Raw genomic sequence first — 27,256 nt, 5'->3', positions numbered from 1 at the left:
TATAAAAAACTGCTCAGCGTGCCAGCCAGTCAGCCACAAGAGCAGCCAACCACGACCCTGATGAGAGCTGATATATGATTTAAGAGAAAACTCCGTAGACTTGATGTACAGCCCCTCCCTCTCTGTCTGCTCCGGTGTCACAGACGTGTGTGTTTGTGATGCTTCCTCGAGTCCCTCTACACTTTGTTTACATTTGAGACGCCATATTTAATCAGACTCAGTGTTCAAACAGATTTTCAGCAGCTCTCGGCGGAGATCTGTGTCTGGTTTAGGCGTTTTTCTCGTTCTCCCTCTCTCTTTCCCTCCCTCTCTTTCTCAATTAAATGTAATGAAAAATGTTTCTGACAGACACAATGAAGGTCTTTAATCTGTCTTCCTCTCTGCCTCTCTTTCTCCCACCCTCGCACTCTTCTCTCTCTCTCTCTCTTTTCTATCATCTCACCCTCTTCCCCACTATGTTCCTCTCTCTTTACCCCTCCTCTACCCCCCCCCCCCCCCCCCCCCCCCCCCCCCCCCCCCCCCCCCCCCCCCCCCCCCCCCCTCTCTCTTTGCTTTGGCATTGATGGGAAGCTCTGAAGGAAATCTTAGTCTCCTGATGAATGCTCCTTTCTGTTCCTGTCTTCTTCTGTCTTCTCCTGTCTTCTTATGTCTTCTCCTGTCTGCTCCTGTCTTCTTCTGTCTGCTCCTGTCTTTTCCTGTCTTCTTCTGTTTGTTCCTGTCTTCTGTCTGCTCCTGTCTTTTCCTGTCTTCTTCTGTCTGCTCCTGTCTTTTCCTGTCTTTTTCTGTCTGCTCCTTTCTTCTCCTGTCTCCTCCTGCCTTCTCCTGTCTGTTCCTGTCTTCCCCTGTCTCCTCCTGTCTTCTCCTGTCTCGTCCTGTTGTCTCCTGTCTGCTCCTGTCTTCTTCCGTCTGCTCCTGTCTGCTCCTGTCTTCTCCTGTCTCCTGTCTGTTCCTGTCTTCTCCTGTCTGCTCCTGTCTTCTCCTGTCTGTTCCTGTCTTCCCCTGTCTTCTCCTGTCTCCTCCTGTCTGTTCCTGTCTTCTCCTGTCTGCTCCTGTCTTCTCCTGTATGCTCCTGTCTTCTCCTGTCTGCTCCTGTCTTCTCCTGTCTTCTTCTGTCTGCTCCTGTCTTCTTCTCTCTGCTTCTGTCTTCTCCTGTCTCCTCCTGCCTGTTTCTGTCTTCTTCTGTCTGCTCCTGTCTGTTCCTGTCTTCTCCTGTCTGCTCCTGTCTTCTCCTGTCTGCTCCTGTCTTCTCCTCTCTGCTCCTGTCTCCTCCTGCCTGTTCCTGTCTCCTCCTGCCTTCTCCCGTCTCCTCCCGTCTTCTCCTGTCTCGTCCTGTTGTCTTCTGTCTGCTCCTGTCTTCTCCTGTCTTCTTCTGTCTGCTCCTGTCTTCTTCTGCCTTCTTCTGTCTACTCCTGTCTTCTTCTGTCTTCTCCTGTCTCCTCCTGTCTGTTCCTGTCTTCTCCTGTCTGCTCCTGTCTTCTCCTGTCTTCTTCTGTCTGCTCCTGTCTTCTCCTGTCTTCTCCTGTCTCCTCCTGCCTGTTCCTGTCTCCTCCTGCCTTCTCCCGTCTCCTCCCGTCTTCTCCTGTCTCGTCCTGTTGTCTTCTATCTGCTCCTGTCTTCTCCTGTCTCCTCCTGTCTGTTCCTGTCTTCTCCTGTCTTCTTCTGTCTGCTCCTGCCTTCTTCTGTCTGCTCCTGTCTTCTTCTGTCTTCTCCTGTCTCCTCCTGTCTGTTCCTGTCTTCTCCTGTCTGCTCCTGTCTTCTCCTGTCTTCTTCTGTCTGCTCCTGTCTTCTCCTGTCTCCTCCTGTCTGTTCCTGTCTTCTCCTGTCTTCTCCTGTCTGCTCCTGTCTGCTCCTGTTTTCTCCTGTCTTCTCCTGTCTCCTCCTGTCTTCTTCTGTCTGCTCCTGTCTTCTCCTCTCTGCTCCTGTCTCCTCCTGTCTGTTCCTGTCTTCTCCTCTCTGCTCCTGCCCTCTCCTGTCTGCTCCAGCCTACATTTTTAAACACGAAATATTTAAATAACCCATACATTTACATTACAAGAGCAAAAAGTACAAAAAGACGAGAGCGGAGGTTTGCTGTCATAGCTAGCAACAACAAGTATGCTAATCACGCACTTGATGGTTATCAGATAATAAAACTTGATATAATTAGATGCACAGAATAGTGGACTTATTTTGACCACGAGAGCTCCAAATACCTGCAAAAAATCAGGTGCAGGTCCTTTAATGTGTGAACAAACCAGCAAAAACACACATTTTACTATACACCTTTCGCAGCCTCGTTGTTTCATGGATTTTTTTAGTGTCATTTTGCATGCTTTTTTTTTGCAGTGTATGAACGTGCATTGTGTTCTGCGTCCTGATTGGCTAAGGAACTATAGACCATTGTCCATCAGTCTCCTCCGTGCCGTGTCTCCTGTACAGTACAGAATGTGTTCAGCCAAATGTACATAGATGTTGGATCGCAGTGTGACTCTTAAGTGCTGTATGTTTGCAAGTTTTCTCCCCAACAAAACCCACAATGTCGATGAAACATTCTGCACCAACAAAGGCGCCTACGAAGGTTTGAACTTTGAGAGTGTTTAAACAAGAGAGAAATGTGAGTGAATGTTAATGCCTGTGAGGAAAAGTGTATAAATTGTGTGGTGAGGGGTTTTACAGCCAAAAACACATTATAAATGCCAAAAATAAAGCTAACTACTTTGCGGATTTTGTCTATTGCGGGTTATTTTTAGAACATAACCTCCGCAATAAACGAGGGACCACTGTACACCAGTAATGTATTTATGTCAATTAGTCTGAATCAATCCTGAAATTTGGCTTCTAATTACACAAAACAATGTAATGATAATGTAATGTAATAATTAATTATACAGTATTTTACATTACATTATTCATTTGCACCTGCTGCTGATATGAGACAAAGCTTTCCAAGCAGAAAAAGTGACTTGCTTAAGGACACAATGGCTAGGTTCAGACTGCAGGTCAAATCTTTTTGTTTATTTATTTAATTATTCTTTTTTCTGTCAGTGTGAACAGGCCAGCTCATATTTTTTCAAATGTGACTCAGGCCACTTTCAATCAGATCAAATCATTGCAGTGTGAACGCACAAGTCACACTTCTGACTTCTACAGCTCTGAAATGCTACAGGTGCCACATTTTTTCACTGGAAAAGGCAGAAATGAAACACAATTCAACAATAAAATGACTGCTAGATAACAGCAGTGAAGTTAGAAAGTGCAAATAAAGTATTGTGGGAAAGATACAGACAAAATATTAACTTTTGCCTATCTGACGTCTGATTTAAGTCACATTGTATTTGCAAAGTGAAACAAGTGAAACACCTCCCAAAAAGAAAAAGAAAAAACTCTGAACTGAGCATCTATAATGAACAATTGATTCTGTGCAGCTGATGTCATCACCATTCTCTGGCGGTATGATGCTAACTGGGGGCACTGCTCTGTCTGAAGCTCTGTTACTCAAGTTATACTGTAATTTGAGCTTTGTTTTAACACAATCTGACCAGAAAGCCCTGACTTAGACGGAACTACAACAGCTAGGTCGATTTGTACTGTTAAACAAGTCCCTCTTAAATAACATTACAGTTAGCTAGCATTAGCCAAACGTCTTTTCAGCTAGTCACTCTCAGCTTTTTGTTGATCGCAAACTCCAGAAAATGTGTTGTTTAAATCCATTTTGCATTTTTTTTCTAGAGTTTTCAGACAATCTTAAAACTTTCTTGGTAATTATTGCTAATGTATGCCTTGTGTCGCCATGGTAACTGCTGAACATTCCACCATAGGGACACAGGAAGAACATCCCCAGCGGAATGTCACTGCAAAGTAGCAATATGATTACACATTTCTGTAATGATTGGACTCCAGATACAAAAGTCTTATTAAATGCACCTCACAATGACAGAGAAGCGTTAAGTATAAAGTCTTCGGAGAGTTTGACATTGGAATGATTTATGAGCGCTGAGAAAAATGCGAAGTATTTTTATTACATCACCGTTTAACCACGAGCATCGTCTAAGTCTGCCCTCTTCGTATTCTCTTTTTAAACAAGGTCATTTCACTTAGACAGCGGAGGACTTATAATTAATGTGAATGACACACTTTAAACTGTTTGTAAAAGTGTCACCCACGACTTAACCAGCTCTGACCCAAGACTAAAGCACTTTTGCCTCAGGTTCGACTCCTAAACTGTCGGAGCCTTTCTGTGTGGGGTTTACATGTTTTTCCCGTAAGGTATTTTCTAGCTGTGCAGCATTACATCAAAGTGCTATCTTGTTTTGTTAATGCTAAGGTAAATAACACGTGCCCAACAGTGGATATGGAATACGTGGGGGATCACCAAAACGCTATGGAGGATTACAAGGACGTGTGGATAATATACGAAGGCCACATCGTCTTATCTCCCTCTCACCTGGTCCAAATTTGCTTAAAGTTTCTTAATATGTAACGCCATGCAGACCAGAACAGGACCCATCTCACACACACACACACACACACACATACATACATTGGGAGACACAATAAAAGCTGTCAACATGCACATCTTAGGACTGTCTTCTATCCTTTCTGGAGAGTCCGTTGCTTCATTGTTCACTTTACCTGTGTGGAACTGTTTAAACCCTTCTGACTTTATGTTTCAGTCTCTTGGTCCTCTTTGACGCTTACACCAGAAACGAACATTGTTACACTCCCTGTAACTTGGGAGAAATCGGTAAAATCCTCCAGCCAAGGTAGTCCAGTCAAATAACACACTTTGACAAAACTTTACAGAGATGTGTGGGTCTGGAAGCGTATCTTGTCTCCCCGGTTTTAGATTTTAGGCCTTGGGGTTCCATTGTGAGAAGCTGGAGGACATGTCTGGGGTGAGAGAAGTCTGGGAGTCCCTGCTTAGACTGCTTCCTCCACGACCCATAAGCGGGATAGGTGGATGATTGACAGGCAGATTAACCAATCAGAGAAACATGGTCCATTCTTGTCAAAACAAATATGATGGTTTAGGAGTAAAAAAAAAAAAAGAAAAAACAGAATACTGAGAAACTGCACAGATTTCTGCAGAAACAACAATCAAAACACCAAACTCATGTAAAAGAAGTTGTAGATTTTGTTCTGAATGTGATGTGGCTACTACTACTACTACTACTACTACTACTACTACTACTACTACTACTACTACTACTACTACTACTACTACTTTTGCTGCTGCTATTATCAGAGAGCAAAACATAGCAACATTTTGCAGGCCTGAAAGCGCCATTACCTCATGAAAATATCATTTTAGCTCGGAACGATTCGCTGATTCTGATTGGACGTGAAAGCCAACGCCCCCTGTCTGCAGACAAATGCATAATTCACAAGCCAAAGACGACACTTGCGTTTGCACTTTTGGGACATTTTTTAAAAACAACCTGAACTGAAATGACTTCCAGCCGAGAAACAAGAATAAAACATTTAGTTTAGCATGAGCTGGAGGTCAGGGCTGAGACAAAGCACTTTTAACACTTTAACATTTGTTTTAAAGAGGAATCCATAGCTGTTGTTGGGTTTGGGAGCAATAAAAAATATACAAGGCGTACCATGAATTCTGCATGTGAAGCCAAAAGAAAGTGAAGTAGTTAAATAATTTAGGGAGGAACATTGTCCAAAATTGAATTAGCGTTGAGTCACCCCATGAATGCAAGGTTCAAGAGGCAGACGTTAGAGTTTCAAGGTTGTAATGTTTTTAAATGTGGAAATTTACATTAGTTTGTTGTGCATTATTAATTATTTCACTCACTCTTAAACTCTCTAAGCCTTTCCATTGCTGCCCAAATTGATCGTAATGGTTAGCTCTTAAATATACTTGTTAATATAATCTGTACAATTTCTTCCCTCTCATCTTTTCTCCTTGTCTCCTCTCTCCTCAGTCACTCACACATCACTTTCATATAAGCTGGTTGAAGTTGAGTCTTGCCTAAGGACACAACAACAGCACTTGATCTGAAAGAGAATCGATGCTCTGACCTTCGGGATGGAGGACCACTGGTTTAAACACTGAGCCTCCTTGTCTCCTCTCTCTGCTCCTTCACTCTCCTTCTTTGTCTCCTCTCTCTGCTCCTTCACTCTGCCTCTTTGTCCTCTCTCTCCACCTCTCTCTGCTCCTCTACTCTCTCCACCTCTCTCTGCACCTCCATTCTCTTTCTTTGTCTCCTCTCTCCACCTCTCTCTGCTCATTTACTCTCCTCCTCTCTCCACAGCTCTCCGCTCATCCACTCTCCTGCTTTGTCCCTTCTGTCCTCCTCTCTTTGCTCTTCCACTCTCTTTTTTTGTCTCCTCTCTCCACCTCTCTCTGCTCCTCCACTCTCTTTCTTTGTCTCCTCTCTCCTCCTCTACTCTCCTTCTTTGTCCCCTCTCTCCTTGTCTCTCTGCTCCTCCACTCTCCGTTTTTGTCTCCTCTCTCCTCCTCTACTCTCCTTCTTTGTCCCCTCTCTCCTTGTCTCTCTGCTCCTCCACTCTCCTTCTTTGTCTCCTCTCTCCTCCTCTACTCTCCTTCTTTGTCCCCTCTCTCCTTGTCTCTCTGCTCCTCCACTCTCCTTCTTTGTCTCCTCTCTCCTCCTCTACTCTCCTTCTTTGTCCCCTCTCTCCTTGTCTCTCTGTTCCTCCACTCTCCTTCTTTGTCTCCTCTCTCCTTGTCTCTCTGCTCCTCCACTCTCCTTCTTTGTCTCCTCTCTCTACCTCCCTCTGCTCCTCCACTCTCCTTCTTTGTCTCCTCTTTCCTCCTCTCTCTGCTCCTCCACTCTCCTTCTTTGTCTCCTCTCTCCTCCTCTCTCTGCTCCTCCACTCTCCTTCTTTGTCTCCTCTCTCCTTGTCTCTCTGCTCCTCCACTCTCCTTCTTTGTCTCCTCTCTCCTTGTCTCTCTGCTCCTCCACTCTCCTTCTTTGTCCCCTCTCTCCTTGTCTCTCTGCTCCTCCACTCTCCTTCTTTGTCTCCTCTCTCTACCTCCCGCTCCTCCACTCTCCTTCTTTGTCTCCTCTTTCCTCCTCTCTCTGCTCCTCCACGCTCTTTCTTTGTCTCCTCTCTGCTCCTCCACTCTCCTTCTTTGTCTCCTCTTTCCTCCTCTCTCTGCTCCTCCACTCTCCTTTGTTTCCTCTCTCCACCTCTCAGCTCCTCCACTCTCTTTCTTTGTCTCCTCTCTCCTTGTCTCTCTGCTCCTCCACTCTCCTTCTTTATCTCCTTTCTCCTCTTGTCCTCTCCCTCTTTTCTCTCTCCTCTCACCTACTCATCTCCTCTCTTGACTCTTTCTCCTCTCATTGTAGCTGGCCTTTACTGCTCGACAGAAGCACTTTCCGATGTATTTTATCTGGAGAGTTCAGACACAGGAGACACATGGACATGGACGGGTTGAGGATCGATTCATCCACTTCTATTGAGTGGGCTTAAGTTTAATATCGACCTATAATGATAAATGTAAACATTCTTTTCAATCACACGCTCCATAGAGTCAAACTCATGTGCGTTAACCAATGAAATGCATCTCCCTCGTAAGCTGATACTTGTCAACATCTGACCTATTTTTGTCACAGTCTAAAATGTCTCGTCGCATTTCAATCTTCCCTCTGTATCAGCGCTACAGTGAAGCGTCTCCAGTCAAACACGTAGGACGATGCAGTCAGATTTTTGTTTATTTGTTTGTTCCCTCTGTATCAGCGCTACAGCGAATCTTCTATATTCAGACATGTAGGATGGCGCATTCGGATTTTGTTTGTTTGTTTGTTTACTTGTTTGTTTGTTTCTTCCCTCTGTACTGGCGCTACAGTGAATCTTCACCATTCAAACATGTACGACGATGTATTCTGATTTTATTTATTTATTTTTTGCACACTATACAATATTTGTCTAGCCGTTGTGGCCGATAATGATATTTGTATAGTTTTTTGTTAGTTTATAGTTAGTTAGTTTATAATTTTACATGTTTTAAAGCCCCAGTACGTAACTTTTTGCCAAAAACAGATAAAAATAAAAGTTTTTTTCATCATGGAAAAACATGCATCCATCTGCGACTCCAGTGTGGGGCTGGTTTAGCTGTGGTGTGACATTGTGGTGGCCAGTGCTTTTAAAGGTGCATGAGCGAGACCCCGTGCTATCGCGAGACAACATGTTCACTATTCACTTATTAACCCTTTAAGAACTGAGCACACTATATATCAGTATATCTCACCTAGATTTTTATTATTTTTTTTGCCATAAAAATCATGTTAAAGGAAGTATCAGAATGTACTTCACACATCTACCTCTATTTTACACATCCATCTGCATTTTTTCTTTGACGCATCGAATAAATGACTGGGAAAATCTCCGGTATCTACGCTCTCATTCATCACCTTCGAGGGACAACGTTTACAGTAATGGCGATAAAATATTAAACTAGCCCCATGTCTCTGCTTTGAGACGCTGTTTGAATTTACATGAGAGCACAATTGGTTGCGGAGTTACAGTAATGGAAAGTTCGCAACCGTGCTCTGTCACCGACAATAGCATCCGACGCAATAGGGTTAAGTGTCAGCTTATGTGTCCAGCAAAAATAGTAATTTCAAAACGAACATTTGGGAGCAAAATATTCTGAATCACTTGAAGTTTTAGAAATGGAAAAAAAAAAAAATGATATTTGGGTTGTATTTTTAGAAGTCTTGGGAGATTACACTGATTAGTCCTTACTGTGCTCATTACAGTAATTATAATCTTCAACTGTGAAAGTACTTCTCTTATTGTTGTATCACTTTGAGCACAGCTAAAACCACTTCATTTCATCAACAAATTTTTAACTCTTGGTTAAATTTGGAGTCTGATTTTCCTAATTAAATAAAGTCCAAATTATGGGGCACATATCTGAAGCAGCAGAGATATCGCTAACATTGTTTGTAGCTTTCAGAGTGTCTTAATCTGACGAGCGGCTAAAGCTCCTTATCTCTGTTCAGATGAAAGCAAGAAAACAACTGCAGTGTCTGTATTAGCCTAGTGTCTACTGCACACTGGGGAACTCCTTATATTAAAGCAGCATGTGGAGTCAGTCATCCGCCTACAGGGAAAGTGTTTGGTCCAGATTTAATGAGGCTAGATTAGCAAACTGGGTTAATTTGAGACTCTAAATCTGTCAAACAAACAAAAGTGTGCTGCCAACTCTGGTACAACTCTGCCACTGCATTTTAGAAGCCCCAATTACACACTTTTATCATACTTTACGAAGATGTGAGTCTGGTCAAATCTTGCTGAGTTCATTTGGGTGTGATTGACAGGTGGATTAGCCAATCAGGGACGCACCTGATCCGTCAGTATCAAAACAAATATGGCTGCTTACGAATGAAAAAGAAAGGACAAAATGTCAGAGCTGACCGAAAACATCACATATTTCTGTAGAAGCATTAAATTGACCAATGAACTCCTACATTTCACATCACTGCATCACTGAAATAAACAAATCTGATTGGATGGCCGTGTTTGGTTCTGTTTCAAGATGAAACGGAGAGAGTACTGACCAGACTGATGTCCCTCTGTATAAAAAAATACAGGAAGATATAAGTCTGGACTTGCCAGGACTTCGCACTAAGTCACCCCCTCTTCAGAGCGCTATCACTACACAATCAGGATGCATCAGGGGTAGAGCATCTCACAGCACTGCAAACGTGACTTTTAAATGTATAATTCAGGTAGGATTTATATTTTATTCATTAAAAAAACATCTGCTGAGTTTGTGTGACAGTGGGGTCAGTTGGCAGCGGTGGAAGGTAGTAGTAAAAGTAAAAGTCGTATTTAAGTAATGTACTTAGTTAGAATGTCCGATATCTGTACTTTACTTAAATGCATTTTACAGTGGATACTTTTTACTTTTAACTTAACTTTTTAACTGGACTGAAAATTTAAAAGTACTTTCTGTATGATTTAAGGGGCTATTGTTCGTGGTAACATCCTGACTAAAGTTTTCGAGTTCAAGCTTCGGTTTTGAGCAAACAAAAATAAATCCACAAAATTCATACAAAAAATTAAGAAATTGATATGTTTTGCTACTGTTGGCCAAAATATGTTTGTTTTTTTGTTTTGTTTTTTTTATCAATATCACTAGATTTACACTTAAAATAACAAGACTTTATCAAAATATTTGTGAAATGCATTTAATTTTTGCTCTATAAGTACATTTTAGAGTACAGGTATTTTACTTAAGTAGATTTTTTCATGTGATGCTTTTACTTTTACTTGAGTAACTTTTTACCTCTGTATCTGTACTTTCAATTCAGTAACACAGTTGAGTACTTGATCCAGCGCTGTCACGTGTCCCGTAGCAGACCCCGGGATCATGGCCTCACGCTCCGCCCTCAGAGGAGTAAAAATACGCCCCACTTTTAAACTCTGACATAGATTTGTGCAGATTTGTGATCTCTGATTTGATGAATGGACTTAGCACTGACTCAGATTGTGAAGCGTGAAGTGTATTTCAGATCTTGTTGTAGAACTACTGCTACTGCCAAGTGATATAAGTAACACAACAGAGGAGTCCAACATGCTCCAGTGAATATACAGTTACACAGTTAATGACGCTGTACCCGGGCTTTACTAGTCTAATCATTTAGTCACTACACGCAACAAAAATCTGCCTTTTAACATCGTGCATCTGTCTGAAATATCACTGGTCAATAGAATGTTGTGATTGTCAGCTTGGTCCTGTCAGTCGTCTGTTTGACTCTGTTTGCGTCAGAGCTACACAAGCAGACACTTGGGGACATCTAAATGCAAATAGAGCCATTGATCAAGTTCATTAGGTTGATTGGATTGATTACACCTCTTGCCCCCTCTCTCTCTCTCTCCCCTCTCTCCCTCCCTTCTCTATTTCTGTCTCTCTTTCTATCTGTGTCTGTATCTGTCTCTCCGTGTCTCACTATTTTTCTTCTCTACTTCTGCCGCCTCTCTCTCGAAACAGGTGGTAAAAATACTTAGAGACAGGAGCGGAGAGGAGCAAAGAGGAGCGGAGAGGAGCAGAGAGGAGCAGAAAAAAGCAGAGAGGAGCAGACAGGAGCAGACAGAAGCAGACAGGAGCAGACAGGAGCAGATAGGAGCAGACAGGAGCAGACAAGAGCAGACAGGAGCAGAGAGGATCAGACAGGAGCAGAGATAAGCAGACAGAAACAGGGAGGAGCAGACAGGAGGAGACATGAGCAGAGAAGAGCAGACAGCAGTAGAGAGGAGGAGACAGGAAACAGATGCAGATGGGAGCAGAGAGGAGCAGACAGGAGCAAACAGGAACAGAGAGGAGCAGACAGGAGCAGAGATGAGCAGAAAAGAGCGAAGAGGAGCAGAAAGGAGCAGAGCGGAGCAGACAGAAACAGAGAGGAGCAGACAGGAGCACAGGGGAGGAGACAGGAGCAGACAGGAGCAGAGAATCGATCGTCCTCCTGCTCTTTTGTGCTTGTCTCTAAACTACACCAGGATCATTACTCAGTGGATAAGTTGGTTCTCTCACGTCTGTCCATGTTTGTTTGTGTCCCAGGATTTAACAGTGTCTAGACCTCATGTTTGGGTTCGCTCTGATCAGTGACTCCTCGCTCAGCTTCAGGTGGGAGACACAGGAACACAGTTTGGGGCAGTTACTTTGACATGACTAAGAATATTGTATAATGTATGCACAACTGTGACGTCATCATAAAGCGTTGTTTCTTTACTTCCTGTCACCAGTCCTTCTCTTGACTTTCGACCTTTATAAATATCTAAGCTGGCAAAAACATTTATATGGTTCTTCTTCAAAATGCCAAAGTAAATGAATGTAACTTACTGAACCCATGACTGAGAACAGTTTGTCAAGGAAATGAGTCTCATTAATTTTACTTCTATGGAGTATTAACCGCTAACACATAACATATTTAGATCACCATGTAATTGAAAATGATGTATTCGCCAAAAAACAACTTGGTGGCATGTTTAATAAGTTTATTTTTTTGACTCCTCACGACAATATGAAAGTTTAATGTTCCGCCAAATCGTAGAACCCCAAACAAACGTGTCACTCGTGCTGTGTACTCGCGTCACAAAAGATTCAACAAATAATGATGTATATCTGTAAAATCCATAAGAATCGGCATATTTCCTCATGTATGTTGAAAACAGCGATGATGTCTGAATAGATTTTAACAATGCTTTTTTTGTGGAATATCCATTTTCACCCAGACTGCCTCCTGTGGCTCCCAGCTAATTTGAGTTTGAGACCCCTGCTGTAGATGTTGCAAATTATCCACTCTTTAATGAATAAAACCTTAATTGTACCAGAATTGTAGTCTTTAAATATTAGGCTAAACTCACATTTTTTTTTTAGAAATTCCAAGTTACAGTACAGTAATAGTTGTGCACTGCTACTTCTATTATATTCTTTGAAGTAACAGCACTCCGACTTCAGTAAATGTTTGGCTACTCCATCAGCTCTGCGTATAACAAAATGCCCCACGCAGTTTTCCTCTCCCATTTCCCAGAAGTTTTGTAAAGCGTCTGTAGCCTCTGCATTGATGGATAGCTCTCCACTCCCTGTGCACTGAGGTCAGCGTTATACGGTCCAAACCTATCACTCCTCATCTGCATTTTTACATAATTCAACACGGCAAACCTGGATCCCTCCCAAATCCACAGACCTGCAGCCTGCGATCTGCTCCCAAATGAAGTTAACGTTTAATTTATTCTAAAACTATTGACAAAAAAAACGGGAATCTGGTTGCCAAAAATGTTCCTTTTCCAAATCGTGGTGATGGGATTTTAAATATGATTTCATTAAAGCGGCTGAAGTCAGTGTTTAAATTATTCATGCCTATAGGTCTGTCTGTCACTGTCAGATATATGCGGCTATAACAAAGTCAGTTATGCATCTTTGTGGTTTTGGGGGGTTGAACCTGCCACCAAAGCGAAAAATATGACAAGTTGTACTCTGAAAAACTCTTAAATATTTAATCATGTTCCTTAGTGGTTGTCAGCTTCTGGACAACAAAATGCAGACCTTAATTTTTTATACATTTTCACTTAAGCAGCACAGTTTAAAGGTGCGCTATGTACATTTTTTCCGGCCATTCATCATTTCACCTTTTAGATGTTAATGCTTCGTCTGAAATGTTCCACAGTACGGCATTAAACTGATCTATCTTGCGTTTACTCGATTACAGGTGCGTTAATAAAATACCTCAACAAACAGGTGTGTATGCTGTGGTCTCCTCTCCGCAGATCTGACCTGTGCTTGTCTCCATAATAAGTTGAATACCATACTGTGAAACATTTGACAAAGTAATAGCATCTTTGTGGAGACAAGCTGTTGGTTAACCTTCTGCTAAAAATGTTATACAGTGCAGCTTTAACTGGAGGTGTTACTGTTTTGCATGGAATGTTCCACAGTGTGGCATTAAACTCTCTATACTTCCTTAGCAGTATCAATGTAACAATGCAATTTTTCAATGTATTTTGTTTGAGCAATCAGTGTATCTGTAACTGAATAAATGATAGACAGTTTTAATGCCATACTGTGGAGCATTTCAACATTTCCATTGAGAAAAGCAGGTGGTTGATCCTCCATCAGAAGAATCGCATCGGGCATTGATATATTTTAATAGATTCTTTGTTCAGACCAAGGTTCAGTTCGTTTGGACTACAGAGAGTGGTCATGTGATGTAGCGGTGAGGTGTCCTCTCAGCTGGTTTAAACCGGTTTTGGGGCTGTCTTCCTAGTGCCATCTGCAGTCCGACTTCTTCATGACAGTATCCCAGGTGTGTGAGAGTAAAAAGGCCCCCTCGTCCCGGTTTAAAGTTCAAATATCTAAATGAATTATAGGAAGACTGGCTTAACCTCATTAGACTTAAAGTGCGTAGATATTTGAAAAAGTGTAACAAGTTGTCAAGATCCCAGTTCACCTTGTGTTTTGTCCTAGTTTCCCCCTCCCTTCTGTGTCCGATCCTGGAGCTGGGCGGAGATTCTGGCTCCTCCCATGTGCATCTGCAACTAATCTATAATCAAGCTGCACCTGGGGAGGACGAAGAGACCGGGGACCTGACACTCGGCGCCAGATCGTCCACGTATCACTCAGTTGGATTTCTTTGTTCCTCTCCCTGAACTTGCACCGCTCCTCCGTCTCCGACCCAGCTCTACACAACTGGTACGAACGTCTCACCCTCCATCTCAGTTCACCTCCACCGGTACAGACTTCCTCGTTTCTGACCACGCTGCCCACGACCCGCTCAAAGACTACTGCACACAACCCCACGCTCAACTGTCCACTCCGTCAACCTTCATTTGCATAACATTATCTGTAAATAAACATTGTTAAACTGTCCCCCGAGTTCTTACGACACAAGTATAACAGCCCTGTAGGCACTTCTGACTAATTTGAAACATAATATTAAGGTATAGCAGTACATTTTATTCACAACAGCTTCTGAAAACGGTGCCATTATTCAAACACAAAGACGTGATTGTCGTCAGTTGAAAAATCTTTAATCCTTACCACTGATACGGCAAATTTATGGAGCCAATCCCAAACAAAGAAATAGAAGGTTCAATATTTGTGGATCGTAAGCTTGGATATTTCGTTCAAAAACTGTGAATCTCCCTTAGAGTTTTACAAGACCCTGAATTCCATCTAAGATCATGACATCAAATTCTCAAAAGGGAATGTGACCTATTAGTCATCTTATAAACTATTTTTACATGCAGGTTGTGTAATCTCACAAAAGGCCAATAAACTGCTCCTAATCCATCGTGAACTGTCGAAAAACAAAAGTGATCGATTCATCAGACATGTCAGAAAAATCCATCCTTATCACAAAGTCAAATGAATTTCTAAGTGGCATCAGCAAAAATCAATGATAGTTACTGATTCTATATCTATATTTCTCAAATGGGACAGATGCACAAAGACTGGAGATTTCTCACAATGGATGGGCTGGTTTTGGGAAAAAAATATAGAGAGAGTTGTGATTTTTATTTGCAAGTATTACTCTTAGATTGGTGATTTATGCTTTAATAGTAAGATTCACTTTTTAAAGGTACAGTGTGTAACTTTCTGGAGGTTGATTCCATGGAAAAAGGAAATAAAACCATACTTTGTAACGTTCGCCGTGGTGACAGATACATTTCATACCATACTGTGCACTGGTATAGTCAAAGTAACGACATTTACATGGAAACAAGAGAAGGAGGACCTCTTCTAGGCCAAATAAGAGCAAGGTTTGTGGAAATGCAAGCCCGCTCACAGTAAGGATGCATATTTGTCAGTGCAATAAACAAAGCCAAAATGTAAAAAATACAATAAAAATAAATAAATAACTACATAAATAAATAAATATAAAGGTTTAATTTGAGTCTATCCTTTGGCTAAAAAGTTACATACTATGGCTTTAAACACATCCAAGAGCATTAAAGGTGCACTGTGTACCTTTTCAGCTGCGAGTCCACCACTTGCCCATTTCCATGGAGATGCCTAAAATGTTCCAAAGTCATATTTATTTCCACTGTGACAAGCAGGTGACACTAAGCTAAGTTACAGGTCAGATCTGTGGAGAGGCGACGCCGCTCACAGTAAGAATGCATGTTTTTCAAGGTATTTTTGAGCAATGAAAACACTTGCAATTAAATTAATGCAAGATAGACACATTAAACGCTATACTGTCGAATATTCTATACAAAGCAGTAACTCAGTGGATACAACCAAGTGGTAGACTCTTCACCAGAAAAGTTACATAGTGCAGCTTTAACATTTGAGAGAAGACAAGCTGCTGAACTGCTTCAACTACAACAAACAAAACTCATACTGTATTGTTTTGTATTCATTGAAAGACATGGTATTTTTAAATGATGTTACTTGAATAATAATTAAATAATCACTTTGCTAACTGCTACTATTCATATTGTGATTTAGATTTCATGAATTAGTGATAAATCTACTTTCTACTCTCATTCTCCTCTGCGTCGCCTATACAGAATGTCACAGGACGTCCTCCCTACACCTGGTCCAAAGCCAGTCCAAAAGTCCCCCAAAGTCCCAGAGAAGACCAGAGACCAACCCAGCACTGGGACATCATGACCCAGATCGAGACTCTGAATTGGGTCTAGGTTTTCCTCTAGGACTAAAGCAGGTGCACAGAGGATAGGACACAACACTGACACAAATCTGATGTTTTCTATAGAGCTGCAGGATTATTTTGTTTATTTTTCCAGCGATTGTATTTTGATTAGTCATGTAGTCAACCTATTATTTCTATTGTACATTTAGATTTCTTCAATGCCTTTTAACCAGACAAATATATGCTGACAGAAGACTTTTAGAATCTTCAGAGTGATTTATGACTGGCTGCAGGTGCTGGGGTTTATGTAGTGATGATTCAGATCAGAGAGAGTCCTTTTGGGATTAAAGAACTCTGTGTAGCCTGCTCTATGGGGCATATTTACTAAGCCAGGTGCTGAAAAATTGCATGTATTTGTGGGCGTGTTGAACATGATTTACCATCATGAACTGCACCTTTTAGTCCTACTGCCGTTCTAAAATGTAAATGAGAGTTTAGTGTCGGGGCAAAAGGACTGTGCTGCTCTGCTCTGTAGCACACGCACAGACCTGCACAATATGATGACTTCCTCTTATGTCCTCTGCTTTTTGTTCAGTCATTAAATGCAAATAAAAGTAGTTACAATTTCCCCATTTTTAGCATCAGCTTTACATCATGCTCATTGTAGATATTTGCCTATGAGCACATAGCCCACCACATCTAGAGCCAAGTCCAAAGATGTGCAAAGGAGAAACAGCTGATGCATGAGAGACAAGTCAGGAAACCCAAGCTGAACTTTCACCATAGCCTTCTGCCAACTATGGTGAGTCCGGGACAGATTATAGAGGAGTTGAATTAGTGAGAGAATAAAGGACATGATCAAAGGCGCGCCACATGCACGGCTGGGACATTTACCAGCACCAAATTGAGGAGAACAGTGATCCACAGCCCATAACAGTTGGGCCTGTTATACCGCCTGGACCCAATGTGGCAGACAGGCCAGCTGCTGGGACGCTTTTGTGGATTATGAGGGACAGGGCCAGTGTCACAGGTAAAATTTATCTTTTTATTATACCCAGTAATTATCAGGTTAATTTAACTTTGTGATTCAGCAAATGCAAACTCCTACACTTTTCCTTTACACCACTGTTAATGCACAGAAACTGGAACTGTTTATCCTCCACAGACACAAGTATTGTCTTTCCAACATGGTAAATTTCCACAAAGTTTCTGCTCTTGTCGTCTTGATAAATCAAGCAGCACTCGCTAAACAGCACAATCTGCATTTTCTCCTCATTGTTTTTGGAACATTTTGGCCAAAAAAGTCCCATTTGAAAGATTCATTAGGTTACGGGAGCAAAATCTGTGCTGCGTGCGTAAGGCATTAGATCAGAGTCCTTTTAAGTTCAAACCAACTTTGGAACATGGCAGCCCAAATAAGAGACTAATGTGAGGCTCATTCTGCTTTCTGATTGGATAATCACCTTGAGAACAACAACAAAAAATCATAACAAATAACTTTGTTTTTGTAATTAAGAATAAGTCAGTGTTACAATTGTTCTTAGTAAAAGCTATACTTGATTTGTACATTTTCACCACGTATCTGGGGACACAGATATCACACAGATATCATATCTGGGGACACAGATACATCATATTAATGACATTTTAAATCAAAGACATACTGTTTCTTTCTTTTTTTATTGATTATACTGTAATTATAATTGGATCTGCAGTCACAGGAAGCCCCACCCCACACCCCCACGAGTCTCCCATAACAGAACTATCTCTCCGATCTCCGATCCCGATCATAAAAATGAATGGCCCATGGCGTTATATCTGTCAATACTAAAGTCTCTCATTGTACCTTTGATCGGGCCACATCAGCTCTATAAATATTACATAAGTGTCATAATCATAACCTTCAGATTCCATTGGTTCTGTTTTATTCTTCTGACTCTGAGCTGAACAGAGGATTACACTGCAGTTCACTCACTCAGCGGCACGAGACAGTACCTGCATCTCAAACATTACATATGGAAGAGAGAGATGTACACACTTTTACCGAGTTTAACATGACATGAGTTTAAAATATCAAATTAGTTTTAAACTAGAGATTGAGACTAGATGAGATTTTGACACAGAATCTTTCTGTGTTTTTATACAGAGAGATATCAGTCTGGTCCCCATACCCTCCATCATGCTTTGAGCCAGATCCAAAATGATTGACCAATCAGATTTGTTTATTTCATTGCCACATGTGAAACAAAGGAGCTCATTGGTCACCCATCATTTACAACAAAATTACATTTTGCTCATTGATTCTGCGGAAATCCACAATGTTTTTCATGCCCATGTGATATGTATTTTTTCCCTGTCTTCTGTCCTCATAAGCATCTATCTGCATTTGTTTTAATACAGACAGACCGTGCGTGTCCCTTATTGGCTAATCCACCTGTCAATCACACTCATCTGAACTCTGGGAACGGTGACCAGACTCACATCTTCTTATTCAGGATCCCAGGCAGCAAATCGTGTGATTCACTTCTCAAAATTGGGCACAATTTTGTATTTACCTTACTTAATATTTTTTGTCACTCTAGCATTGCTTTTCAGAACTATAAGAGGTTTAACGCAGCAGCACTTAACCCATTTTTGCAAAAGTAAACACATCACTTTCTTTTTGTGTGCATAGTCTTATGGATATTCTGTTTCGTAAAATCTTGTGGCACGGGATCTTGTCTCATCTGTGTTATTTAGGGTTAGTTACACAGAAAAAATAGCATTTCTTGTTAAAATAAAAAAAAATAAAAAAGATCTTTGCTTGTGGCAGTTTGACTCAGCGAGTAAAATATCTGTCAATGAAACCTATTTATAGTACCTTTCTTTTTAATAAGTAAGGAAGAAATGAATATAATTACATTCAAAATAATAAATCCCATATCAATATCATTGTGTCTGGCTGATCAGGATAAGATATAAGAGAATAATGATAAAGAATCTACTTTATAGCACTGACACAACAATGACGCGGGATAATAATCACACTAAAGTAATTTAAATAGACAGTAACATTGAAAGACCTGAGCTCCAGCCCATCCGCAGCAGAATCATCCAATAATTACCCATAAGTCGACGCTCGGCAGCTCAAATTGTGTCATAGTACAAACACAATCCTCCATTACTACAAAGAAAATGTACACATGATAAATACTGAGCTCAAAATATATTGCTCCAGCTTGAATGATAAGTTGGTATTGTAATTGTCACGGCCGACTGAGAGGTTTAACCCCAGAAACACTAAAGGATGGTTCAAATGCAGAGGATAACGTCACCTAATGATGTTATTGGCTCATGGTGATAGATGAGAGACAGGAGAAAGGAAAAAATGTCTTTAAAGATTCTCAGAAGCATCTACACTCTAGCCAACAATCATTATCAGTTACCTCTCTGTCTTCTCCTATCTCTCCATCTCTTTCACTCGTTTTTTTCTATCTCCCCCCTTCCTCTTGCTTTGTTTGTTTCTCAATCTCCCTCTCTCTTCCCTCCCTCACTTTATCTTATTCCCTATCTCTCTCTGTGCTCCCCTCTATCTTCTTCTCTCTTTGTCCCTCTTTCCCTTTTGCTCTCTCTCTTTCCCTCTATTCCTCCCTTATTCTCTATCTCTCTCTGCCTCCCTCACCAGCTTTCTCCTCTGCCTTTCTCCCCCTTCTTTTCTTTTCTCTCTCTCCTTTTTCCCTCCGTCTTTATTTCCCTCTCTTTCTCTTCTCTCTCCCTCCTTCTCTCACTTGCCTTCCCCTTCTTTCTCGTTCATTCCCTATTTCTCTCTGCCTCCTACTCTCCCTATCTCCCTCCTCATCTCTCTCTCCCCCATGTTTTCTCTCTCTCACTCCCCTCTCCATCCCTGTCACTCCCTCTTCTCTCTCCTTCTCTCTTTCTCTCTCTCTCCCTCCTTGTCTCTCCCTCTCTCTCTACCTCTCTCCCCTGTGTTTTTTCTCTCTCATCTCACTCCTCACTCCATCCCTGTCTCTCCCTCTTCTCTCTCCTTCTCTCTTTCTCTCTCTACCTCTCTCCCCTGTGTTTTTTCTCTCTCATCTCACTCCTCCCTCCATCCCTGACTCTCCCTCTTCTCTCTCCTACTCTCTTTCTCTCTCTCTCCCTCCTTGTCTCTCCCTCTCTCTCCACCTCACTCCCCTGTGTTTTTTCTCTCTCATCTCACTCCTCCCTCCATCCCTGTCTCTTCCTCTTCTCTCTCCTTCTCTCTTTCTCTCTCTCTCTCCCTCCTAGTCTCTCCCTCTCTCTCTACCTCTCTCCCCTGTGTTTTTTCTCTCTCATCTCACTCCTCCCTCCATCTCTGACTCTCCCTCTTCTCTCTCCTTCTCTCTTTCTCTCTCTCTCTCTCTCCCTCCTTGTCTCTCCCTCTCTCTCCACCTCACTCCCCTGTGTTTTTTCTCTCTCATCTCACTCCTCCCTCCATCCCTGTCTCTCCCTCTTCTCTCTCCTTCTCTCTTTCTCTCTCTCTCCCTCCTTGTCTCTCCCTCTCTCTCCACCTCTCTCCCCCGTGTTTTTTCTCTCTCACTCCCCCCTCCATCCCTGTTTGACCCTCTTCTCTCTCCTTCTTTCTTTGTCTCTCTCACTCTCTCTCTCTTTCACTCTCATCCCTGTCTCTCCCTCTTCTCTCTCCTTCTCTCTTTGTCTCTCTCACTCTCTTTTGCCCTCCTCCCTCTCTTTCTCTCTCTCCCTATCTCTCTATCACATTTCACCATCAGTTTCCTGTTTGAGTGCATCAAAGCTAACACCATGTGACCTGATTCGTCAATAACTTTATCGACAAACGATCCGGACAGCGGCGCGTCTCTCTCACAGCGCTCCGTCGTTCGCGTGTTCGGAAAAATATGAATGCGGCTCCCCATGAGGCGTTCAATGGCACCGGAATTAGAATGGATTTCCAAGGCACGAGGACTCAAAGAGGAAAGACAAGTCCGGTATACAAGACTAACAAGGCAATGTGCAGCAAAGACTGAGCTAAAAACAAAACAAAACTTACCAACTACTATAACTATATCTGCTATTATTAAAGAGACACTATGCAACTTTTTTGTTTGGGGTATGCTACCTTCTTGTTCCACAGTATGGCATTTAAAGGCCCTGTACCCAATATATTGCATAAGCAGGTCAAAATAAGTCAGCTGTGTACTGCCTGCATCTAATTATAAAGCACATTATCGTCCCATAATCAGGAAGTGTGTTAGCATGCTAGTTGTTGTTAGCTTTACTCACTGCAAAACTCCGCTTTGGTCTCTGAAAGTTATGAAAAGTACTTATAAACTCATCGGGAAGATTAATTAGGATGCTCTGAATACATAAAGTAAGTGAGGAATAACTTTAAACTTCTGCAAACTGTTTAAAATGAACTATTTCTGTTTTTTATGTTTTTATGACAGCACAAATCACGTATAGCGCCTTTAAACTGATCTCCAATTATTTTTTTACTGTACATGCTTTTACAGATAAATAAAGAAACATGGCATTTTTGCTGTGAGCAGGGTTGCCTCTCCACAGATATGACTCTCCACTCCCATCTCCATCAGTGGTAAAATGCAATGTAAAACACACATAAAGTAAAAGTAGCAAATTACTGTATTCAAGTAGGCACTTTATGTGTCTGTACTTTACTTAAGTAGTTTTTAAAGTGGATACTTTGTACTTTTACTTCACTAGATTTGAGAGCAGGTATCTGTACTTTTTACTCCACTACATGTTTGAGACCTGCTGAAGAATCCTGAGGGGTTTATTTTTAACTCGTCTGTAGTTTGAGCAACAAAAATATACAAAGAAAAACAATCTATTGATTCAGTTGTTTCTGTTCAGCACAAATCTTTATCAAAATCACAACATCTGAAGCTTTATAAGACCTCATGAAATACTTTTACTTTTTACTCTTTAAGAACATTTTTAAACAGGTACTTTAAAACTTTTACTTAAGTAGATTTTTTCATGTGATACTTTTACTTTTACTATATTATATTTCTTTGCTCTGGTATCTGTACTTTTATTTCAGTAACAAAATTGAGCATCACTGATTTCCATAGAGACAAGCAAGACACAGACCTTCCAACTGAAAAAAAAAAAAATAAAAATAAATTAAAAAAAAAAAAAAAAAAAAAAAAAAAAAATAATAATAATAATAATAATAATAATAATAATAATAATAATAATCACTGGTAAATGTTTGTGTCTCTAAATCTAAAATGATTTTTGTTTGGTCTAAGCAATTTCAAACTTCAAATCCAGTTCCAAAATGTAAACGTTGTGTTGCAAATTGAGGATTAAACAGGGATTAAACTTGGACTAAAGCAGGACTAAAGTGGAACTGAACCTGGACTAAAGCAGGACTAAACTGGAACTGAACCTGGACTAAAGCAGGACTAAACCAGTTCTCACACCTTATCAACAGAGGCATTAATATGATCAGAACACACCAGACTAAACCAAGACCAGGACTAAAACAGGACCAAACCAAGTCTACTGCAGGATTAAACTGAATTTAAACTAGGACCAGACCAGGACAGGAGTGAAGAACTAAACCAGCACTAAACTAAAACTAAACATCTAAATGCAGACTAAAAAGAAAGAAAACTGTCTCAAAATGTAAATATATCATACATAAACAGCATAGATTAAAAGATGCACTTGAACCACAGTTTGAGAAACACTGTCATATCAACACATTATTTATACATTTATTCTAAAGCCACAGTATGTCACTTTTGGCCGAAAGTATACTAAAATAAAAGCCTTTTAAAATGTATTTTATTGTGTTTATTACACAAAAAACACAACTGGACAAAGGTTTTAGAATGAAGATGTGCTGCTCATTCAAGCGGCTTCTTCAGCTCTGGTCTGGAGACTCCTCACTCCTTTGAAGACAGTGAGTTACAGATCTTAAAAGAAATTTGAGAGCAGTCAAAGGAAAAACAATCGATCTTTGGAGGACTGGTGAGTTTAGAAATCATTTATCTCCTATTTATAACTCTATCCTCTGACTCAAAACAAGGAAAAACTACAGTGACACCCAGTATGTTAAAGGTGTGAGAGCAACATGAGGCCCCTGAACCATTATGCAAAATATGTCTCAGGCACAGTTCACGTTTAGTGTAGTTCAATAGACCCAGCCAATAAACAGAAACTTAGTGTGTAGCTTCAGTGTAGTTAGCTCCTCCCTTCAGACAGATATAAAGCAGTGTCCAGCAGCAACATGGCCAGAACTGAAGAAGCTGCTTGGATGAGTGACGAAACATCTTCACTCAATAAACTTTTGTCTAGATCACAGAATTGAAATTTAGTTTTACTCTGGAACATGAGGGACGACTGAGGGATTATACAGATGCGTGTCCTTACTGTATGAAGGCTTGCATCTCCACAAACCTGACTTTCATTTGGCCTGGAGGAGAGTCTCTACCTGATTGTTTCCATAGATATGTCTCTCCTTTGGCTATGTTCTCAGTATGGCATAATATTTGTATCTATCTCCATACAGTTGACGTGCCACCTCCAGAGTTACATACTGTACCTTTAATACGATAACAAGCTGCTGATGAAGTCCCTGTGTTAGTCCCTGTGTTAGTCCCTGTGTTGGTCCCAGTGTTAGTCCCAGTGTTAGTCCCTGTGTTAGTCCCTGTGTTAGTCCCAGTATTAGTCCCAGTGTTAGTCCCAGTGTTAGTCCCTGTGTTAGTCCCTGTGTTAATCCCAGTGTTATTCCCTGTGTTAGTCCCAGTGTTAGTCCCTTGTGTTAGTCCCAGTGTTAGTCCCTGTGTTAGTCCCAGTGTTAGTCCCTGTGTTAGTCCCAGTGTTAGTCCAAGTGTTAGTCCCAGTGTTAGTCCCTGTGTTAGTCCCAGTGTTAGTCCCTGTGTTAGTCCCAGTGTTAGTCCAAGTGTTAGTCCCAGTGTTAGTCCCTGTGTTAGTCCCAGTGTTAGTCCCAGTGTTAGTCCCTGTGTTAGTCCCTGTGTTAGTCCCAGTGTTAGTCCCTGTGTTAGTCCCAGTGTTAGTCCCAGTGTTAGTCCCAGTGTTAGTCCAAGTGTTAGTCCAAGTGTTAGTCCCAGTGTTAGTCCCTGTGTTAGTCCCAGTGTTAGTCCCTGTGTTAGTCCCAGTGTTAGTCCCAGTGTTAGTCCAAGTGTTAGTCCCAGTGTTAGTCCCTGTGTTAGTCCCAGTGTTAGTCCCTGTGTTAGTCCCAGTGTTAGTCCCTGTGTTAGTCCCTGTGTTAGTCCCTGTGTTAGTCCCTGTGTTAGTCCCAGTGTTAGTCCCAGTGTTAGTCCCTGTGTTAGTCCCTGTGTTAGTCCCAGTGTTAGTCCCAGTGTTAGTCCCAGTGTTAGTCCCTTGTGTTAATCCCAGTGTTAGTCCCTGTGTTAGTCCCAGTATTAATCCCTGTGTTAGTCCCTGTGTTAGTCCCAGTGTTAGTCCCAGTGTTAGTCCCTGTGTTAGTCCCAGTATTAGTCCCAGTGTTAGTCCCTGTGTTAGTCCCTGTGTTAGTCCCAGTGTTAGTCCCTGTGTTAGTCCCAGTATTAGTCCCTGTGTTAGTCCCAGTGTCAGTCCCTGTTAGTCCCTGTGTTAGTCCCAGTGTTAGTCCCTGTGTTAGTCCCTTGTGTTAGTCCCTGTGTTAGTCCCTGTGTTAGTCCAAGTGTTAGTCCCAGTGTTAGTCCCTGTGTTAGTCCCTTGTGTTAGTCCCTGTGTTAGTCCCTGTGTTAGTCCAAGTGTTAGTCCCAGTGTTAGTCCCTGTGTTAGTCCCTGTGTTAGTCCCAGTGTTAGTCCCTGTGTTAGTCCCAGTGTTAGTCCCTGTGTTAGTCCCAGTGTTAGTCCCTGTGTAGTCCCAGTGTTAGTCCCAGTGTTAGTCCCAATGTTAGTCCCAGTGTTAGTCCCAATGTTAGTCCCAGTGTTAGTCCCAATGTTAGTCCCAGTGTTAGTCCCTGTGTTAGTCCCAGTGTTAGTCCCCGTGTTAGTCTCAGTGTTAATCCCTGTGTTAGTCCCTTTGTTAGTCCCAGTGTTAGTCCCAGTGTTAGTCCCTGTGTTAGTCCCAGTGTTAGTCCCAGTGTTAGTCCCAATGTTAGTCCCAGTGTTAGTCCCAATGTTAGTCCCAGTGTTAGTCCCTTGTGTTAATCCCTGTGTTAATCCCTGTGTTAGTCCCTGTGTTAGTCCCTGTGTTAGTCCCTTGTGTTAATCCCAGTGTTAGTCCCAGTGTTAGTCCCTGTGTTCAATCTGGACTAAACTCATGGTCTCCTAAAGTGACTGTGAAAAACTGTCTCTCGGTTCAAAGAGCAGGGTTCAACGAAAACGTAAAAGCTTTTTGCAACATGAAACATCACAGGAAATGTATCATAATGTGCCCCATCACAACTGCAGTACCAACTACTGACAAACACTGAAAACACACATTTAAGCAGCCATGTATTTGAATGACTACACGCCCTTACATAAGACAGCTGTCACATGTCAGGCAGATGAGCGTCTATGTCCACTCACCATTTTTCATTTTCAACGCTCCTTTCGAGTATAATGTTGAACGATCATTAAATATAAACCATAACCTCTACACACAGATCAGAATGACGGTCTAACAGGGGCAAAGCTTTTCCAGCAACTATGAAGAAACTGCAAAACGATACGAAAAATACAAACGCACAGGCCATAAAGTGTATTGTGACACCATATTTGACTCGATATGATATTATTTCACAGAAAGCCTATCATTTTGAAATTAAACTTTGTAATGATGCCACGTTAATAACAGCGCACAGTGAAAGCAAACGCGCGCACAAAGCCTAAAGCAGCAAATTATGAATGAACCCAACATTTTCATTCAAAATCACAGCCTCCCCAAACGGATTTAACGCGCGTCTTGTTGGATCATTTATGTGTTATATATTGCATTATGCCTGTGTTGAGAAATGTTTTACAGTCTAGATTTCACGTGCAGAAAGTCACAATAATGTATTTTCTTTGCGCACTAAAAACTGCCCCTAGTTTCAAAGTAAATGGAGTAAAATTGAAATTGGCGCACAATGTTATCAAACCACTACACATCTGACTACAGCACTGGAAGAACGCGGTTTGCTTTTTCTTACTGAGAGACTAAAGTCAGATTTGAATCCCTTCGCTCCCTCCAAAGGTCAGCTCATTTCAATAACACACCAGCGCGTTCCAATCATTAAATACAACGATAATGAGGCGTTTTACTCACCATTTCTACGTGGAGACGCTGGTTTGGAGCGCAGAACATGTCACGACACAAAAAAAAAATCCCCCTGGAGTAGATTCTCACATTGCCCTCTGCTTGGTCTTTTGACACTGGAGTCTTGAACCACTGTTGGTATGAAGCGACAGTGTCCGGGGATGAGCGCACCAAACGCGCTAAGGTAAAGTCTGGCAACTAAGTGCGCAATAACGCGGAGGAGCGCAGGTTAATGGCATGAGCTGCGGTAGGTCGAGAGGTGGAACAAGCCGATTTGCGTTGTCTAGAATTGTGGAGAAGGCTCGTGAGTGCTCGTGGATTGCGCTTGGAGACGTGGGGAGATCCAGTCGAGCGCGCAGCCAGCGAGAGTGACCGGATAACAGCACACATGGACTGGCTCTACGCACTGGTCCCTCCCTCCTCCCGGTGTTTACGGTCCGACAGCCCGCCACTCTCTCCCTCTCCCTCTCCTCTTCTCTCTCCACTTCTCTCTCTTTCGCTCGGTGCGTCTTTGTGCGCGTGGCCACTTAACAAATGTCAGGAATGATTGGGGTTTTATGACGGTGGTTAAGCGCGCAATGGACTGAGAGAAGTGCCAGTCGAGACAGAAACAGGGGAGGTGGGAGTGGGGTCCTGGAAACAATACATGCATCAAATGAAATTAGATTTTTAAATATGATTGTTAGAAAAGTAGAGAGTTCTTCAAGCAGTGGCGATAGGCTTTAATGGTATCGCCAAGAAAGCCCATGAATTCGGGTGTGTACGTGTGTGTGTGACTGATGGTGGTCGCAGGGGCTGATGGCGCCGATTTGCTTCCTTGCTTCAGTTTGTTCCTGGGCAGCTTTGGCTACAACAGCTCACCACCACCAAGTGTGAAGTGAATAATGACTAAAGTGTAGAGTGTTGAGAGGCTATGCCAAGTCTGTATTACAAGTGCAAGGCATTATTATTATTCTAATACACAATGAGGACATGCTTTTGTATTAAACAA

General features: G+C 41.8%; 1 protein-coding gene across 1 annotated transcript in view; it reads right to left on the bottom strand.

The window, feature by feature from the left end:
• htr4 (5-hydroxytryptamine receptor 4) overlaps positions 1 to 26,670 on the bottom strand; it is a 224,308-nt gene extending 197,638 nt beyond the window's left edge. The window contains exon 1 of the mRNA XM_033973967.2: positions 26,275 to 26,670. The gene's annotated coding sequence lies outside the window, so the exon portion shown is untranslated. The remainder of the gene's footprint in view (positions 1 to 26,274) is intronic.
• Between the last annotated feature and the right edge of the window lie 586 nt (positions 26,671 to 27,256).

Source organism: Periophthalmus magnuspinnatus, chromosome 10 (assembly GCF_009829125.3).
Source record: "Periophthalmus magnuspinnatus isolate fPerMag1 chromosome 10, fPerMag1.2.pri, whole genome shotgun sequence".
Lineage (NCBI taxonomy): Eukaryota > Metazoa > Chordata > Actinopteri > Gobiiformes > Gobiidae > Periophthalmus > Periophthalmus magnuspinnatus.
This window is presented reverse-complemented; position numbering and strand designations above follow the sequence as displayed.